Source organism: Triturus cristatus, chromosome 11, assembly GCF_964204655.1.
Source record: "Triturus cristatus chromosome 11, aTriCri1.1, whole genome shotgun sequence".
NCBI lineage: Eukaryota > Metazoa > Chordata > Amphibia > Caudata > Salamandridae > Triturus > Triturus cristatus.
This window is the reverse complement of record NC_140594.1, coordinates 978,502,355-978,521,105: the sequence shown is the minus strand read 5'-3', so window position 1 is coordinate 978,521,105 and position 18,751 is coordinate 978,502,355.

Below are 18,751 nucleotides of genomic sequence, written 5' to 3'. Positions count from 1 at the left end.
GGGACAGAAAAAGAAAACATGTTTTTCGTCCTCTAGTCCAAAACCACAGGCCGGGCAGACAGTGATGTTATTAGCCTCCCACCTGGAGGTGAAAGACCTGAGCGGTAGACTGCCCATTCTCAATTGGCAGTACAGCTTCCTAGCAGCCGGAGGGGAGATCAGATCTAAAAATGCCTCTCTCCTGTAGTTGTCTTTAATTTGGAGAAACTGGGCGGTCAACCTGCCAGTACCAGAACACTCATGCAGGCGCGAGAGGTGGAAGTTTCTAAACTGTTCAGCCAGTTTTGCCTTCGATAAGGCCAGACATGAAGCCTCCGGAGAGGCCCATAAGTCAGGAAGGCCAATCTTGGCACAAGTATCCCTAACAAATCTCAACCAGGAAATATTCTTGTTTTTGATTAGGGGCCAAACCCCCTTAAATTCGTATCAGTAGGAGCCCAACTCTGCATTGGACCAGAGTCTCTTCCAGTAGATCAATGGACGCAGCGTCACCACCTCTTCCATGGTTATCAACCCAAAATCCAACCTAATAGGGACCAACGGAGAGCTAGGGGGCAAACCCAGCAGACTCCTCATAAAAGAATTTTCAGTCCCAATCAGGCTGTGGATTCTGGAATGACCCCACAGTTCTGCTCCATAGGTGGAGGCTGCTCTTACTTGGGATCTGAAAATTTCTTTTGCTGGTGCTACTGGCTTGGATACCGAACCTCTAAAAAGTTTGGAGATTCCCCCAGTAGTTTGGGAAAATTTTAATACGGAGTTAGCGATTTGTCCCCCCCATCCAAAATCGTCTTGTAATATAACCCCCAGATATCCGAACGTTTTTACCCGTTCAAGGGGAATACCATTCAGCACTGGGTTTGGGCGTGTGTGCTTGGGGGGGTTAAGAATCATAAATTTAGTTTTCGCTAAATTAATCTCCAGGCCTCTATCACCACAGAAATCCACAAAACCATCCAGAATGCGCTGGATGCCAGTTGATGTTCGCGACAACAACAAAGTGTCGTCAGCGAACATCAACGCTGGCACCATACCCGTGGCAAGTCTTGGCACATCCGTGTCCCTGATACCTTCCAGATGTTTGATGAGCTCGTTAATGTATAGACAGAATAGCGTGGGTGCTAACACGCATCCTTTGCGGACTCCACGGTTAACAGGGAAACGATCGGACAACTCTCCATGTTTCCCACATCTGACCTGGGCGAAGTTTTCTGTGTGGAGTCTCCTCAGGGCATCCAAAAGATATAAAGGAACCTTAAGTGCCCGGAGAACTCTCCACAAGTTTTCTCGCGGTACCAGGTCAAATGCCGACCTCAGGTCGACAAAAATGAGGTAGAGGCTGCCACCCTCTAGGCTCACGGTCTTCCAATGTAAGACCTGAAGTCGGAATATCTGGTCAACAGTAGAGATACCCTTTCTGAAACCCGCCTGCAGGATACTTAGGATGTTATTGTCTGTCTCCCACGTCTGCAATCTATCCAAAATTAAACGTCCAAACAGCTTCTGAGTAATGTCAATTAGACTGATGGGCCTATAATTTGAGGGTTGTAAAGGGCAGCCTTTTTTGTATATTGGCACGATCTCCGCACCGCGCCAAGATTCTGGGGGTTCCGCGCCCATCAGAATGGAGTTAAACAGAGTGCAGAGATACGGCGCCCATGTCTTGGGCTCCGACCGATAAAGGTCGCCAGGGATTTTGTTGAGTCCCGGTGCTTTGTTGGATATCAGCAGATGTATAGCGATTTCCACCTCCTTTATCGTATTCACCAAAGCAACCTCAGTTCGACACACTGGTCTGGGGGGAGAAGTAGCTATAGATAGTGTACTACAATTTGTGCCTGAGTACAGGCCCCCATAATAATCTTCCCATACAGCTGGGGCTATACTAGGAAATGAAGTAGTTCCTGGTTCTTTTCTTCCTTTGCTAACAATGGACCAAAAGCCTTTAAAGTCCTTGGACTGCAAGGTTAGTCTTAGCTCCTCCCACATGTCATCCTCCCAGGCCTTTCTTGCCCTTACCAATGTTTGTTTATACTGTACCCTGAGTGATTTAATCCTGTCTTTGTCCATGGCCTTAATAGCCATGAGCAAATCGCACTTCGACTTCCTACACTCAGCAGTGTACCACATTTGCCTTTTAGCCAAGTGGGCCCTCGCGTTCCCAATCGGACAAAACACTTCCGAAAGTTTATTTACTAACTGAGAATGGATGTCTACAGGCCTGGACTCCCTCTCTGTGGAAATACAATTAATCCCAGCTTCAGCCATTCCACTAAGATGAGGCAGAGCAAGACTATAAATAACACTGACTGACTTCTTCACCCCTTTTGCTTAATGTCAGTTTCCATAGCAACAGCTCATGCAACCTTCAACTTAACTGTCAGGTCACACGTTCACCACAGAATGTTGCAAATAAGAACAGCAAGTGTGGTTGCTTTTGCAAAACATGCCCTTATCATTTCTGCTGTACCTTTCAAACATTTTTTACTAACCAATAAGAAACATGCTTTTTAAACAAAGTAAAATGCACCCTATGTTTGAATGTATAATCTCCTTAAACAGCCAATCAAATCTCTAGTTTCTTAAAAACAGCCTCTTCTCCACCATTTTAGATATCTCTCATCCTAACAACTAACTACTAACTAACAACTAACAACTAACTACCTCAGCTACAGACATCGTTTGATTACCTACAGAGATTCCTTCAAGATGCTTTCAGTGTGGATTGTTGGGCACAGCTATGTATTCTGGTGCAAAAGGTATGCTGAAGCAGAGGTATTGACAAAGACCTAGCTTTGCAAAATGTAGACATTAAATGGATTGGACAGCAGAATTAAAGTGGCACCAATTGATGCCTTTGGTTAAAACCTTGTTGCATCTCCGAACTCCCTGACCTACTGATTGTGCACTGTGGTGGCAATGACCTAAGCACATTGACTGGGGTAGGTCTGGAAATGCTAATGAAGGACACCTTTGTAGAATTGATGTTGCTTTTCCCCCAAACTGCCTTTGTATACTCTAACATATGCCAAAGACAGAAATGGAAGTGGTCCAATCAATTTTGTCCACAGATTGAGCTGGAAAAAATGTCAATAAATCTGTTTCTGCTTACCTCAGAGACCATAGAATGGGCCCCATATATAACAACAATCTACCTTTCCATATGGAGGGCATCTACAGGAGTGACGGAGTACACTTCACTGATGAAGGGAACAGAGTGTTTCTCAACAACCTAAACCTGTGCATCCACACTTACATGTAGCTGCAAGAAATTCATAATAAACACAAGGGCTCTTTTTAGAGCCACCCAATAACCCAACATATAATTTAGGATTATAAAAAAAAAGTTAATTATTTTGGCTTGGAGTCACGCACCCGGCGTGACTTAGAGCCGCAAACCCATCGCGTTCACACTAGGGGGCCGTGCTGAGCGCCGTGCACCCCTCGCATTCACACCAGATGCCGAGCTGGGAGCCGCACACCCCTCGCGTTCACACCAGGGGGCTTCACTGAGCGCCGTGCTAGGGTCACGACTCCAATGTGTTTTTTTTAAAAAAAAAACATCCACTTTCATTAATTTACATTTGACCCAGGGACCACATTCCCCGGGGCATGCCCAAATACATATATATATATTTTTTAATATGGCCATTTTGGGCCACGGGGACCCCATCCTTGGGACCTGGCCTCATGGTTAGGGACCGTGGGGGGAGCCCCAATGCCCCCACGGTCCCGCCGGCTCCCCGCCTCCTGCGGGAGCCGGCATTGCTTTTCCACACGGGAAGCTGTTGACATGCAGCTCCCGTGTGGAAAAGCAATCTGCTTTGGATTTTGGAAGAGAGAGCAGGTTTTCCTGCTCTCGCTTCGAAAATCCAAAGCAAGTTTGCCTTGCCATAGCAAACAGCAGTGTACCAGGGGTGGGCACCCCGAGACACTGCAGGAGCAGGCCCTGGGGGGTGGCGGTCCCCAGGCCCACCAAGGGCTCCAGGAGGGGGGCCGCATAGCCCCCCTCCCAAAGTGATTGAAGCCCTGGGGAAGTGGTGGTCCCTGGGGCGTGTGGGCAGGCTCGAGCCCCCCACACAGGTTTAATATTTATTTAAAAGAAGAAGCCCCAGGAGTGGTGGTCCCTGGGGCTGCGGGGTGCCATGTGCCCCCCACAAATATTTGAAAACAGTCCCGGGGGTGGCAGTCCCCAGGGCTTGGGGGCTATGGAGGCCCCCCACAAATTGAACAAGCCCCGGGGTGGCGGTCCCCGGGGCTGTGGGAGGGCCGCGTGCCCTCTTGCATATTATAAACATAGCCCTGGGGAGGTAGAGGTCCCGGGGGCTCCGGGGTCCCCTGCGGGCCCACACTAATATTTTTGGGCAATGCCCCGGGGACCTGACCCACCCGGGGGCCTCATTAAAATGAAGCACGGGAGCCCGCGCTTCATTTAAAAAAAAAATGTCGGCAGGATTCGCGACCCCAGCGCGAATTCAGTCAAAATTTTGGGCCCTGGGGGTCCTTGTGGGCCCCCTTGAGCAGGCCGAGGGGTTCAGGGTGATTCTCCCCTGCCCCCTTGTCTTGTTTTCCAACAATGGCTGCCATCACGTCCTGGTTTGGAGTGTTGGCAGCCAATCACAGTGAAGCTTGTGCTCGGGAGGGGTCGCGACTCCACCGCGTCCCTATATATCGAAACATTTTCTTTTACAAATCTCTCAGGAACTACTGAACAGATTTACACCATTTAACAAAAAGGGCTCTTTCTAAACCAAGGGCTAACTTTTTGCAAAATTTGGTCTAATTCCGTTCTGCAGTTAGGGCTGTAGCTGTGTCCAAAGTTTCCCATGGAAAATTACATGGGGAAAACATGTTTTGGGACCCACCTTTTTCTCAGCCCCCGCTTGTCAAATCACCCAGAAACTTTTAAGACAGGAGCTGACCAGAGCGGGCCACTAGTTTTGAAAATCTTTGGGTGGCGAGGCAATTTTGGGCAGTTTAGGGTAAGTATGGGTTTTTAGGTGGCATGGGAATTTGTAGGGTTTAGAGTGGGTATAGGTTTTTGGTTGGTAAGGGATTTTTTAGGGTTTAGGGTGGGTATGGGTTGTTAGGTGGGAAGAAAATCTTCTGCATTTAGGGTGGGTGTGAGTTTTTCAGACACAAGGGATATTTTACGGTTTAGCTTGTGTATTGGTGTTGGGTGGCAAGGAAATTTTTAGGGTTTAGGTTGGGAATGGGTCTTAGGGTTTAGAGTGGGTATGGGCTCTTGATTGGCAAGAGAATTTTTAGGGGTTAATGTAGGTATGGGTTATTGGATAGCAAGGGAAATGTTTAGTGTTTTTTGATTTGCCTATATCTTTTGCACCAGTGACGAATCTTCACAAACTTTTCCTAAAAAAGTGTGCAGTGATTCTAGCTGTGCATGGAAACTTTCAGGGCATAGAAAAAGGCGAAGATCAAAAAAAGTGCATTCCCCATGTTAATTACCTAGAGTCTTTAGACACTCCTGCAACCTGAACCGCTGGACAGAATTACATAAACTTTAGGAGAAAGGTAGATTGTGTCCTGGTGAACACACTTTTCCTTATTTGATGTATATCCATTCAGTAGTTTGCGAGATAATATAGGAAACCAAATTTGTATATCTGGGCATATGTGGTGCTTCTCTAGTATCTTAGTATATATGTTTAAAACTCATAAACATTTAGAAAACACTAACAATCACTGGATGATGTCATCAGTGATGTCATTTGCGATGTCGTCAGTGATGTCATGAGTAATGTTACTGACCATGTCATGGGTGATCTAATATGTGAGGTCATAAGCAGTGCATCGTGGGGGTATAAATTATAGTAAACTCAGATAACTATAACTGCTGAATTTCACTGGTTTTGTATGAGGGAAGTCTGAGCTGAACTATAAAGTTCCTGTAACCCTTGGGTCTTCCAGAGAATTTCTAATGTTATTTTAAATTCTATTTCCTAAGGATAATGACCCTGTAACCTTTGTTTATTTCAGTGAATTCCCAAGGTTTTTTTAACATTAAGTATGATGCCCATCACAATGCACAGTAGGGGTTAAACACAGAGCCTGGCATTGTGCTTCCCCCACCCAAGCTTGCTGCTCCTGCCCCTCCTTGCCATCCATTGTCCAAGTCGATGACCCTGCTCCATCATTACAGCCATTTGTAGCTATTTTTCTGCAACTGCCCTTCCTGCCTGCCCTAAACAGTTAGCTTGCTGCCCCATCTACCTCCTCCCTACCCTCTGTTGTCCAAGTCCATGCACAAGCCCCCTCCCTCCTGCCCTGCATAGTCAGATGACTGATGAGGAAATTAGGGAGCTACATAACAGAGAAGTCTCCCAAGATGAGCAGTAAAGAAAAAAACTAGCCCAAATATAACTCCCTAATTTCCTCATTTAATGCAGTATCCTGAGTAGAAAATGCTTTCAGTTTTCTTCCTCCATTTTATCAAGATGGCATTCACTAGTTGCTCATTAGAACACTATAGTAAAGCAGCTTATCGACAGGGAGTTAACAAGCAATCTACTGCTGGTGTTGAAAAAGTGCATGTTTCAGTCTGCATGTCAGAATTTTATTAATGAAATAGAAGAGGAAGATATTTGAGAACTCACTTAAATGTGCCCTCATTTTTCTTTCTGCAGCACTAACCATAATTTCTTGACAAACTGAACCCCCTAATTGTGTTCCTTACTAAACTGAATGTTTTAAGTTCTACCAGTTTGATTCAATCAGCATGGCTTCAAGTGTGCCATAGTTTTATCATAGCTAACACTGTTAGCGCTCTAGTTGTTCTTTAGAATACTCGGGGAAGCTACAGAAGAACACAAGGGAATCAACTGACAGGCACCTCTTTTTGGAAGTACATGATTTACTGAGAATGTCAGACTTCATTTTCAATGGCTGAGAAAGATAGTGTGAATTTACAGAAAATATGCTCCACATTTTAGCTTCTGGAGCACCTTTCATGACTTATATGGGAAAATCATGAGAAAACAGTTTTTTTCTCAAACATGTTTCATGAAATCCCAGCAGAAGGCTTTTTCAAAATGTAAAATCACCTTATTACACACTACTATCCCTCAAATGAGTATGGTACCATCAACAAATTAAATATTTTGTCATTAAAATCTGCTCTTACCATTTATACGTTCTCCTTTCTGTGGTCCTCAAAACCTGCCATTCACTAAAATGCATTTCAATGGGATGCTATCATGTATATTGGTCCCAAGATGGCTGTTAACACTTTCTGGTTGAAGGGTTGGTAGCCAATTGCATTTCAGTAGGTCTTTGGGCTACCAGATATCTATATTTTTTTTAACTTCATTATCTCTGAAACTACTAAACAGAGTTATACCAAATCATAAAAAACACACTTTCTGGACCAACATCTAGCGTTCTGCCAAATTTGGTGTAATTTCGTTCAGTGGTTCTGGCTTGGTTGTGTTCCGAAAATGAAAAATCCCTATAGACTTAAAATGGGGAAATGAGTTTTTAGACCCACTTTTTTCTCGGCCCCTGCTTGACAGATCACCCTGAAACTTTCAACATAGCAGCTAAACCAAAAAGGGTAAGAGTTTTGTAAATTTTATGAAGATTCGTCAGAGTTACAGTCAAAACAAAAGACACTTTTCCTATGGAAACCTTGGTCCTAACTATAGCAACCTACTTCCGACCCACTATTTATAGGGCGGTCGTCAGTACGTAGTCATAGTTAGGACCTTGTTTCTATTCAAAAAGCATTTTTTCTTTTGCCAATATCTTTGGCGCCGTTTGACAAATCTTTGAGAAATTTTCAAAACTAATGGAGTGGTCGGTCAGCTCCTGTGTTGAAAGTTTTGGGGTTATTCGTCAATTGGTGGCCGAGAAAAAGGGGGGTCCCAAAACGCGTTTTTCTCTTTTTCCATGTCAATTTCCATAGGAAACTTTAGATACAGTTACAGCCTGAACAGCTGAATAGAATTACACCAAATTTGGCAAAAAGGTAGCTCTTGATCAATAAAGCACCTTTTTTTTTAAATGGTGTTAATCCATTCAGTAGTTGCTGAGAAATTTTAACATTTCTCAGATATCCATATATTTCTAGTCTGTGATCTGATTGGCTGCCAACAGTTCCAACCAGGAAGTGTTAGCAGCCATCTTGTGACTCGATTGAACCAAGTCACAAGAAAAAAGGTAAAAAAAGAATAAAAACAAGAAAAGGGTGCATGGTAGAAACAACCTGAACCCCTAGGCATGATCAGGACCCCCTTGGGCCAAAAAATGATTTTCTTTAAAAAATATGTCTGTGGGAGTCACGTTAGGTGCGCAAATCCCACCGAAAACAAACATAAATGAAGCGCTGTGTCCTGTGCTTTATTTTCTTTAAGCCCCTGGGTGGGCCAGGTCCTGGGGGCAATCATGAAAATACATGCAGGGGACCGCCACCTCCCCGGGGCTGTGGTCTTGAAATGTAGGGGGCCATGCAGCCCCCACACAGCCCTGGGGACTGCCACTTCCCCAAGGGTTTACTTTTTAAAAAATGCATGGGGGCTCCTCCCCCCACAGCCACAGGGAACAGCCACCCTCAGGGGCTATCTTTAAAAACTAAGTATGGGGGGCTCAAGACCGCCATACTGCCCCCGGTTCCTCCACCTCCCCGGGGCACACATTAAGTAAATGCGGGGGTCTGTTGCGGACCCCGGCCCTAGGGACCACCACCTCCCTGGTTTACACAGAAGAAGGGAGGGGGCGTGCGCCCCCCCCTACAGGGGCCTTCCATGGGCCTGGGGACCACCACGCCCCAGGGCCAGTTCCAGCAACATCCGGGGGTGCCCACCCCAGGGACATTGCAGTTTTCTATGGCTTGGTGGGAGCACTCCTCCCGCTATGCCAAAGCAAACACTGTTTCGCTTCATGGAAGCGAGAGCATGGATAATGCTCTTGCTTCCATGAAGTGAAGCAGAATTGCTATTGGGCAGAGGAAGCTGCATGTTAGCAGCTGCCTCTGCCCAAATGCAATGCCGGCTCTCGCAGGAGGAGGGGAGCCGGCCTGAACCGCAGGGCCTTGGTTCTCCCCGGTGGTTCCCAACGAAAGGCCAAGCCCCGGTGAATGGGGTCCCCCAGGCTTAAACTTGCCGAGGAGGGGGGCCACTACGTTCCCTCCCTTTTTTTATTTATGGGGTCCCCAGGGCAAAATAGGCCTGGGGAGGAAGGCCACGGGGTCCCCCTCTTTTAAATTAAGTTTTAAAAAAGAAAGAAAATAAATGGCCAACGCCCAGGGAATGCAGTCCCCGGGCCTGCATTCCCTGGGGAGGGTGGGCATATTAATCTGTAATTCGCTGAAAAGCCTCAAATGTAAGCAACAGACGCATTGATCCCATGAGACATCATACTGAATTTAGAACCTGTTATAAAGGTCCAGATCTCAGCAGGATGTGCATTAATCCCTTGAGCTACTGTAAAGGGATTAACACCTTTGATTTGTAGATCTGCAGTTGCTTTTATGCATTCAGATACTCTAAGTCTTACAGGGCACACACTGATGTGTAATGCAGACAGCATCACTACAATCCTCGATCACACTGCTGCACAGCAAGGGGAAGAGCAGCCCAGTTTAGGGTAATGTGAGCTACAAGGGAAACAAATTGTGAGGCGAGGGGGAGTGGATGTGTATGATCCTCAACAGCCTACAGCCTGATCACCACACTCACAACCGCTTCAGCCTACAGCTCGGCTCCAGCCCGTATTTACACACACTGAGCAGGCAGAAGCCAAAGACCGGGGTCATAACAAGAGCAGGCAGCACTGCCAGCTGGGAGCTCTCAGCGAGCAGGCAGGATCAGATCTGATAGAGCACAGGCAGGAGCTTTCTCCAGTGATCACAAAGAGAGCAGGCAGCAACTTCATCCTGGATAACAGAGAGAAAACGGGGAGTAACTTGAGCCTGGGGTCACAGAGAGAAAAGGCAGGTGCTCCAGGCTGGGACCACACAAGCTGCAACTTGTTGCATTGTTGCTCTGGAGCAGACAGCACCCACTGCCGGGATCCACACTACAAAGCAGGCAGATCCCAAAGCCTGGGGGCACTCAGACAGCAGGCAGGAATGCCAGATGGGGTCACAAATAGTTGCACACTGGACAAGGCAGCAAACACCACCTCGTAGAGCATAGAAAGAGGCAGCAACTCTTCCCATTGGGTCCCACAGGGAGGAGACAGTGACTGAGTGATTCCTTGAATGACAAGCTTAGAATAGGCAGTAGGTATACTTAGTATGGACACTCTGTGAGTCACCAGCTCCCTCAGCCTGCGTGAACAAGCATTGAGCGTGGTATGCAGCATCTTAATCTCAGCAGCACGCACTAAGTGCAGGCAGCATAACTAGATGGGATATGTTCCCCTACTGCACCCTGAACTGCGCTCCAACTCGTAAATAGACCAACCAGGCAGCATCTATGAGAACAGGCCCTCCACCTGCTTGGAACAAGACCCTGTCTGCAACCTGGACCGTCACTGCGAGCAGACAGTACTTCCAGCCTAGATTTGCACACAGTAGGCAGCACCCAGAGAAGAGACAGCAATGCCAGTCCGAGATCTGAGTTCACAGAGCTCCTGCAGCTGTGCATACTTGAAGCAGACAGTGCCTCGAACCTGTGATGTCCCGGACCAACAGCATCTCTGGGTGCAGGCAACACTCTCTTGAGGCCAGTGAGGTGATTCAGGCCATACCTTCAATTCACGTGGATGTATGCAGAAGAACCCTACCTGCCTAGGACTCTCAGCTGAGAACCGCAGATTGCTGTGAAGAACCGAGCGATGTACGTGTCGAGGGCAGAAGCAGATGTGAAAGCTAATGAACCGATGTAGGATAACATTTTACTGCTGTCGAAGATCACACTGAGCGTAGGGATATGAGCCAAGAAGGACTGGAGTGAAAAAATCAATTCCAACCAAGTTCTTTCTTTGAAGGTCACCTGATCTGATGAAGGCACGGTATATTTCTTAATTTAGTAAGAAATCCGTGAATAACAGTGTATTCCAAAGAGTCATAAAATATGGCAGTCGCATGACAGATCAACTCATTGGAAACACCACTGCACTGAGGTATAAATCAGTTTTCAATAACCCACGTGAACATTGCAAAAATGTGTATAAGCTATTTCCTGGAATATATCTTCTGCTGTTTGATCATGAGTATTTGACTTGGCCTCCTAGTCATGATAAGGGTGATATTTTTATAGAGCACCAAAATCCAGGGTATCTGTCATTACCTGATCCGCGATCCTGGGTTTATCAACAAGGGAAATATGAAAGGCCAGTGAGCGTGGTAGAAATGTATACCTTTTGGGCACTGCTATGTTGTGCATGTGAGTGCATGGGTAGTCCCTCAGTGAATGGTTGAGTACAAGGGTAGTGCCTGAGTGATTTGATGAGTGCATGGGGAGTGCCTGGGTGATTGAATGAGTGCATGGGTAGTGCCTGAGTGAATGGATGAGTGCAAGGGTAGTGCCTGGCTCATTGGATGAGTGCATGGGTACTACTGGGTGATTGGATGAATGAAAAGGTGGTGCCTAAGTGAATGGAGGAGTTGAAGCCTAGTGCTTGGGTGATTGGGTGAGTGCATGTGTAGTGTCTGAATGGTTGACTGTAATAGTAGTGCCTGGGTGATTGGATGACTGCTTGACTAGTGCGTGTGTGATTGAATGAGTGCATGCATAGTGCCTGGTTGATTGGATGAGTGCATGGGTTGTGCCTCAGTGAATGCATCATGAGGAATACATACACCTTCTTCTACAGAAACTTAGAGCGCATGCGGTCTGAAACACAGGTATTCTACTATTTCTAAGTTTCTTTTTATGTATCATATCACTAGGAAAAGGTACAGACACATGTATTAAAGCCTTTGGAAACATGGTGAGACTTACAACAGTGACATGGGAAGGGTTGCTGTTTCACATTTGTCTAGGCCCAACATTCTGAGCAGTGGGTGAATAGTGAAGCTGACAGAGAAAAGTGAAGTTTAAGACATGTTGGAAGAGGGATTAGGGGTTAGGCTACTTCGTATGAGTCTCTGGAAAGGTACTGATTTGCTTTATCAGGTTACAGTTTTAGGAAGGTGCCCAATGTGGAGTTTTCCCTTGTCTGAGAAATTAGGCTTGTTGTCCAATATGATTTGTGAAAACTGCTCGACTAAATGTGGCCACTGTGCTTTGGAAATGTGCGTGATATTACATTGCAATTTCTAAACAACTTTGATAGAGCAGGATTTTCGCAACTAAAACCTGCTCAGATGAAACCTCCTATAGTGTGAAATCATTAACAAAAGCTGTGAGATTAACAAAGAAAATATTATTATAGGGTATTTGGGAAGAGAATCGAGAAATGGGCAGGAAAATGACAAATGGTTCTTGTAGGCTGCAAATGATATCTGCACTAGAGACAGCAGAGAAATAATGTTAAAGATGTTTTGGTTTTCATGTGTTACTTGAATGTAACGCGTTGACAAAAAGAGTCTTATACGAGTGACATTAATTATATAGAATAATCGTTGAAAAATGTTTGCGTTTATATTAGAATAATACGAAGATTCAAATGAATGAATAAAACTGAACTTTTATTGTGGACAAATAACTGAATCTGTTTATTTCTCCTAGAGAAACTGCACGGTTTGCAGAGAAGGCCTCAAACCACTGTTAGGATTAATTTGCTTTTTAAACCTAAGCTGCCGCAGAGAAATTTATTTGCCCTTCATTATGATCATTGTGTTCTTTTCTTGTTGATGGCTAATTGGTTGGGGTATTGTGCGGAGCTTCCTACTGTCTGTGAAATGTTTAGTTTTGCGGATAACTGCTCTAGTAAATGTTGCAATTCATCTGAAGTTGTGCGTGAGTCTAGGAAGGAGAATATTATGATTTCCTCTGCGGAAGGACGAAGATAACCGCATGGCTCTAAACAAAGGACTTTTGAGAGTGAGGTGCGACAGAAGTGGTGTGACTGAACACCCTATGTTTCTGAACCAATGAGAACTGTGAATTTCTTGGACTTTGTTACTAAATTAGGGATGGACTTTAGCATTTAGGGTATAATTATTAGTGTTAGAATCTCTGTGCACGGTGTGGCTTAGGCAGGCGTGATGAGGTGAGCATCTCCGTATGAGCTGAGAGCTGATTTCTTAAAGCTCTTTATGGCTGTAGCTGTCCAATCCTGACTCTTTAACTTTGCTTCTCATACCTTTGTGAGGTTGCCCCAGCTTTCCCTTCTGGCTGGAGGGTTACCCCATCAGAGTATTAGCACGCTGTGCTATAGTTTTCCTTAGGTTTGTATGTTATTCTGTAATTGCATTGATCTTGTTACAATGCTCTTTTGTCTCTCTTCCTATCCACTCTCTCATGCTTGTTTAAATGAGATGTTATTGTGAATTACTTTTTTGTGTGATGATCTATGATTCGGTACTGTGTCATTGTATGACCATTTACATATGCTTTCAAGAAATAGATAAAGCTAAGTGATTAGTGAAAACTGAGTCTGTCGTTATTGATGAATATGATTAATATGACTTGTACATAAATATATATATAGATATGGTTTGTGTAGTGAAACAATATGTACGAATAAGGAACATAATGAAAAGAATAGAAAAAGAGAATAGTATGGAAAGATAATTAAAAAAAATAGAAAGGGAAGAAGTAACAAAACAGAAATAGGAGATCGAAAAGAGGACAAAAATACAAATAAAAAGCAAAACGTTGAGGGTTAAGAAGTAGACATAAGTTCACCCAAATCGTCGCAAAATCTGTAGTGATGTAAATGAAGATCAGGTCTGCGTAGGTTCTTGTAAGAATAAGTATTTATTTAGTTGATGGTACAAGATAGTAGTCAAGGTATCAAGATGTTAAGAAGGACGGAAATAAAACCCCACCATGAGCTGTCTCCTAACAGCTCAACCCCAAGCTCCCAACTGAACTCAGAACTAGGAACCCAACATTCTCATGTGTCATCATGGATACCAACATTCCACATGGTGATAGCAGAGGATGAGCAAGAAAGATGAGTAGCAATCACTACAGTTTGTTGGATATTCCCTTTATTGTAGGTCCTCAAAATGGGGGGTATCATCCGTCTTAACAGTTGTCAGTCCCTGACAACTCTCAAAAGGTTCATCGGAGGACCAGTTATAGGTATGGGCCAAATTTTTGTTTTATAAGAGGAAAGACAAGTTGGTTATTTAATTGGTTACATGCAGTAAATATGTTTATGCCCACGTTTTACACTGCACCAACTTCAATTTACTTGAAGCAACACTTGTATGTTTTTCTGAATGCTTTTTAATGCCACTGGGCATAAAGGTTTTTGGTTTTGCCCCCAGGCATTTTGGGGCATTATGATGACATATATTACATGCTCTTCTCTTTGTCTGGTGCAAAATGCTGTGCACTAGTGCTAAAAAACCCAGACAGCTTAGTTCTGAATTTACTTTCATGGGGTAATCATGGTATTCTATGAATACTCTCTGATATGGGCATATATACTATGCACATTTAAAATGTTTTTTATTGATTTTTTCTGATTTTCCTGTAACCTGGTTTCTTTTTATAACTTGTTGTTTTGACCGATTAACAGTGATACCTAAATGTACAACAATCCATGATACACAAATCATCTGGCAATTAGAAATTGTGACCGGGCTCACAAGCTGTTTTCTGTTTATTGTTGCACTTTCCCTTTTTAAACGTGATCGGGCACACTGAATTTGTATCAGGCCGTGACGAAGCCCCTGTCTGGTTGAAATGCTTAGCCAAATAAATCAGTTTGGATTATAATTGGAGTGTGGAGTGTCAGCTTTTCTGTGCTCCTGATTCTGACATGTAACTTCTTGTGTACTTTACCCACTGGTGTTTCCTAGCAGGTAGTCATAATTAGAACCTAGTTTCCATAGCAAAAGGTTTTCTTGACTTGCATATAACTTTGGCACCATTTGCGAATCTTCAAGAGATTTTCAAACTTAGTATGACACTCAGTTGAGCTGCTGTGTTGAAGGTTTATGGGTGATTCATTAAGCGGGGGCTGAGTAAAAGGGGGTGCTCCCAAAATGCTTTTCCCCCATGCAATTTCCCATATTGATTTTGAACATAACTACAGCCCGATCAGCTGAAGAGAATTACACTAAGTTTGGCAGAAAGGTAGCTCTTAGTCCAGAAAGAGTCATTTTTATTATTTGGTGTAAATCTTTTCAGTAGTTTTTGAGATATTAAAGGAAAAACACATTTGCATATCTAGGGACACGAATCCTCCATGGATCCCTGTGGAGAATCTGCAAAGTCATACGCCACCACCAAGTCCCTGATTGGCCGGCCGCAACCTTAGAGAAAAGTTGTGGTTGCCATTTTATATATTGGGAAATGGTCCCTGGAGCTGAGATTTAGGCTGCAATTTGTAAAAAGGGGTCAGGGCAGAGGGTCCCTGACCCCATGTTTGTGTTACATAGGTGTCCAAAGTAGGTATGATGGGTGAGAAATTGCCTACTAACATTTTTTGCCACGTATCAGATCCGTTGCCCTACCACGGGGCTAAGCATGGCCCCTCATGTAAATCCCTGGCAGATCCCTCATGAATTACAAATATATATATGGATATTCCCACACCCATTCACAGACTCACAGAGACACTCACACACCCAGTCACAGTCCCACACAGACACTCATATACTCACTCACAAACCCAAGCAGGTGCTCTCACAGTCCCACACAGACACTCACGTACTCACTCACAAACCCTAAGCAGGTGCTCACACACCCACTCACAGACCCATGCAGGCACTCTGACACCCACTCACCGACATACTCAGACACTCTCACACTACAGACCCAGACACTCTCACACCCACTCACAGACCCCACACAGATACTCATACATGCAGTCACAGTCTCACACAGACACTCACACACTCACTCACAAACCCATGTAGGTGCTCTCACACCCACTCACAAACCCATGCAGGCCCTCTGACACCCACTCACAAACATACTCAGACACTCTCACACTACAGACCCAAACAGATACTCTCACACCCACTCACAGACCACATGCAGACACTCTCACACCCACTCAAAGACCCATGCAAGCATTTTTACACCAACTCCCAGACCAAATCAGACACTCTCACAGATACTCACAGACCCAAACAGACACTCTCACACCCACGCACCGACCCCACACAGACACTCACACAACTAGTCACAGTCCCACACTGACACTCACTCACAGACATACTCAGACACTCTCACACTACAGACCCAAACAGATATTCTCACACCCACTCACAGATCCCACACAGATACTCTCACACCCAGTCACATTCCCACACTGACATTCACATACTCACTCACAAACCTATGCAGGTGCTCTCACACCCACTCACAGACCCATGCGGGTACTCTCACACCCACTCACAGATACTCTCACACTACAGACCCAAACAGATACTCTCAAACCCACTCACAGACCCCACACAGACACTCTCACACCCACTCAAAGACCCATGCTGGCATTTTTACACCAACTCACAGACCTAATCAGACACTCTCACAGATACTCACAGACCCAAACAGACACTCTCACACCCACGCACAGACCCCACACAGACACTCACACAACTAGTCACAGTCCCACACTGACACTCACTCACAGATATATGCAGGCACTTTCACACCTATTCACAGACCACTCAGACACTCTCACACCCACTCACAGACCCATGCAGGCATTCTTATACTGACTCACAGACCTACACAGACACTTTCATGCTCTCTCACAGACTCACACAGACACTCTCACACCCTCTCACAGGCCCACACAGGCATCCACACACCCACTCATTGACCCAGGCAGACACTCACACACCATCATAGTTTCACAGTGGGCCCACTGAGAGTAGTGGTGGATTCGCAGATTTGTGGGGGGAAAAGAGCCAAATTGGGCTTCTTTGTAGGAACCATGGGAAGGGTTAAAGAAATACTGACTCTGTAGAAGTGCTAGAACAAAAATGAAAGATGAAAGAGGAAGCCTGTGGTATGTTAACTAGAGCAGCATAAGTAAGAGTACATGATGAAGGATAGCAATTTTAGCTGCTTTTCTTTGAGAGAGGAGGTGGTTTGCAGGAGTTCTGACTGAATATTTGGAATGATAATGGATATTACCAGACATAGAAATAAAACTGAGACCAGCAAGAGCTTTTACAGGTGTGTTAATTAGGTTGTAGTATGTAAAAGTATATTTAGATAAAAAAAGAGTGTATGTAAGCTGAAAAAAAATGTGTAGCTTTTAGACACTACGCCAGAAGGGAAAATTCGAGGGTGCTTAGATGAGAATATTCACTAAAATAGAGTGAGCAGGAAAGGAGAAGGGAGAATTGATATACTGAATGCATATTAATTTTATTATGCCAGTATGAATGCCTTTGTTTGAAATTATATGTGGGTGATTGCTTATAGTATGTAATTTTTACATGCTCATACAGTCAGGCAGGCTCTTATAGACCCAGTTACACTCCCACAAAATCACTTATATACCCATCACTCATATAGCGAGACAGTGGCTGCAGCACTGAGTCAAACACCCATAAAACCATTCACACACCCATTTACTCAACTTTACGTCCAAGTTTGAGTGCTAGTTCACCCTTGGAGCCTGGGGGACATCCACAGAATACAATCTGCACCACTGTAATACTTTTAAGGGTACAACTTCAGCACTCTTGAGAAGGGAGAATCCTGACTGTAGTTAATCTTAGAATCAGGGCCTCTAAGGGTTGGACTTGGGGAAGGAGGGAAAGGAGCAGAGAAATGACTGGGCAAAGGCTCCAGAGGAGAGAGGGGATCCCTCACAGAGAGACAGATCCCTCTTAGATTGGATACTGGAAGTAGTGTCTCTACCCAAACCCAATCCCTTGAGGAGCTCAAGGATATACAGGCTGAGAGGCTGGCCCAGCTTGCCAGAGAAGAGAGAAAAGCTGAGGCTAAGAGAGCCTTGGAGGAGATAAGGGTCTTTTTGACTCATGAAGTGGCTGTCAAGAAGGTAGACTTGAATGCCAAATAGGTGTTGGAGTCTAGCAAAAATGGTGTACGCAAAAAAACTGTGTCCAGTGCAAAATAAAGAGTCCATATACTCACAGACTTGGTGCCTGCTGTAAAGATGGGGTGATATAGACAGGTTGTGACTTTTATATTGAGATGTGGGTGTGGGAATCAGAAGTGAAGGGATATGTTTGTGGATGGGCAATTAATATCCCCCACTAATAGTTTTTCTTACCTGGGTATTTTATTTAATCAGAATGACATGTGGAACCAAGCTGTCTCTGCAAAAAAGCTGGCTTTTATCAGAACAACAAATGCCCTTGCCAGCTTCTCAAAAAAACTGGGTAGGAAACCGCCAGGAGAACTCTTACAAATTTATAAAGCGAAATGTGTTTCGACTGCAATGTATGGAGCTGGGGTCTGGGATTTTGCTGACACACAACCGATTCAACTAGTGGAGAATACATTCTTTAGATATATTTTGTCAGTATCCGCTAGCACCTCTACATATGTTTGTCATGCCGAGTTGGGCCTCCCATATATTTCCGACCTTATAAAACTGGAACCTATCCTCCTCTAGCATAGGATCTGGTCAAAAGATGAGACCAAGTTAAATAGGGAGATTTTACAGGACAGCTTGAGTTTGGAAGGGGCCCAAAAAATTGAATGGGTCAAATTTGTGAACGATTTTATGAAAGTTT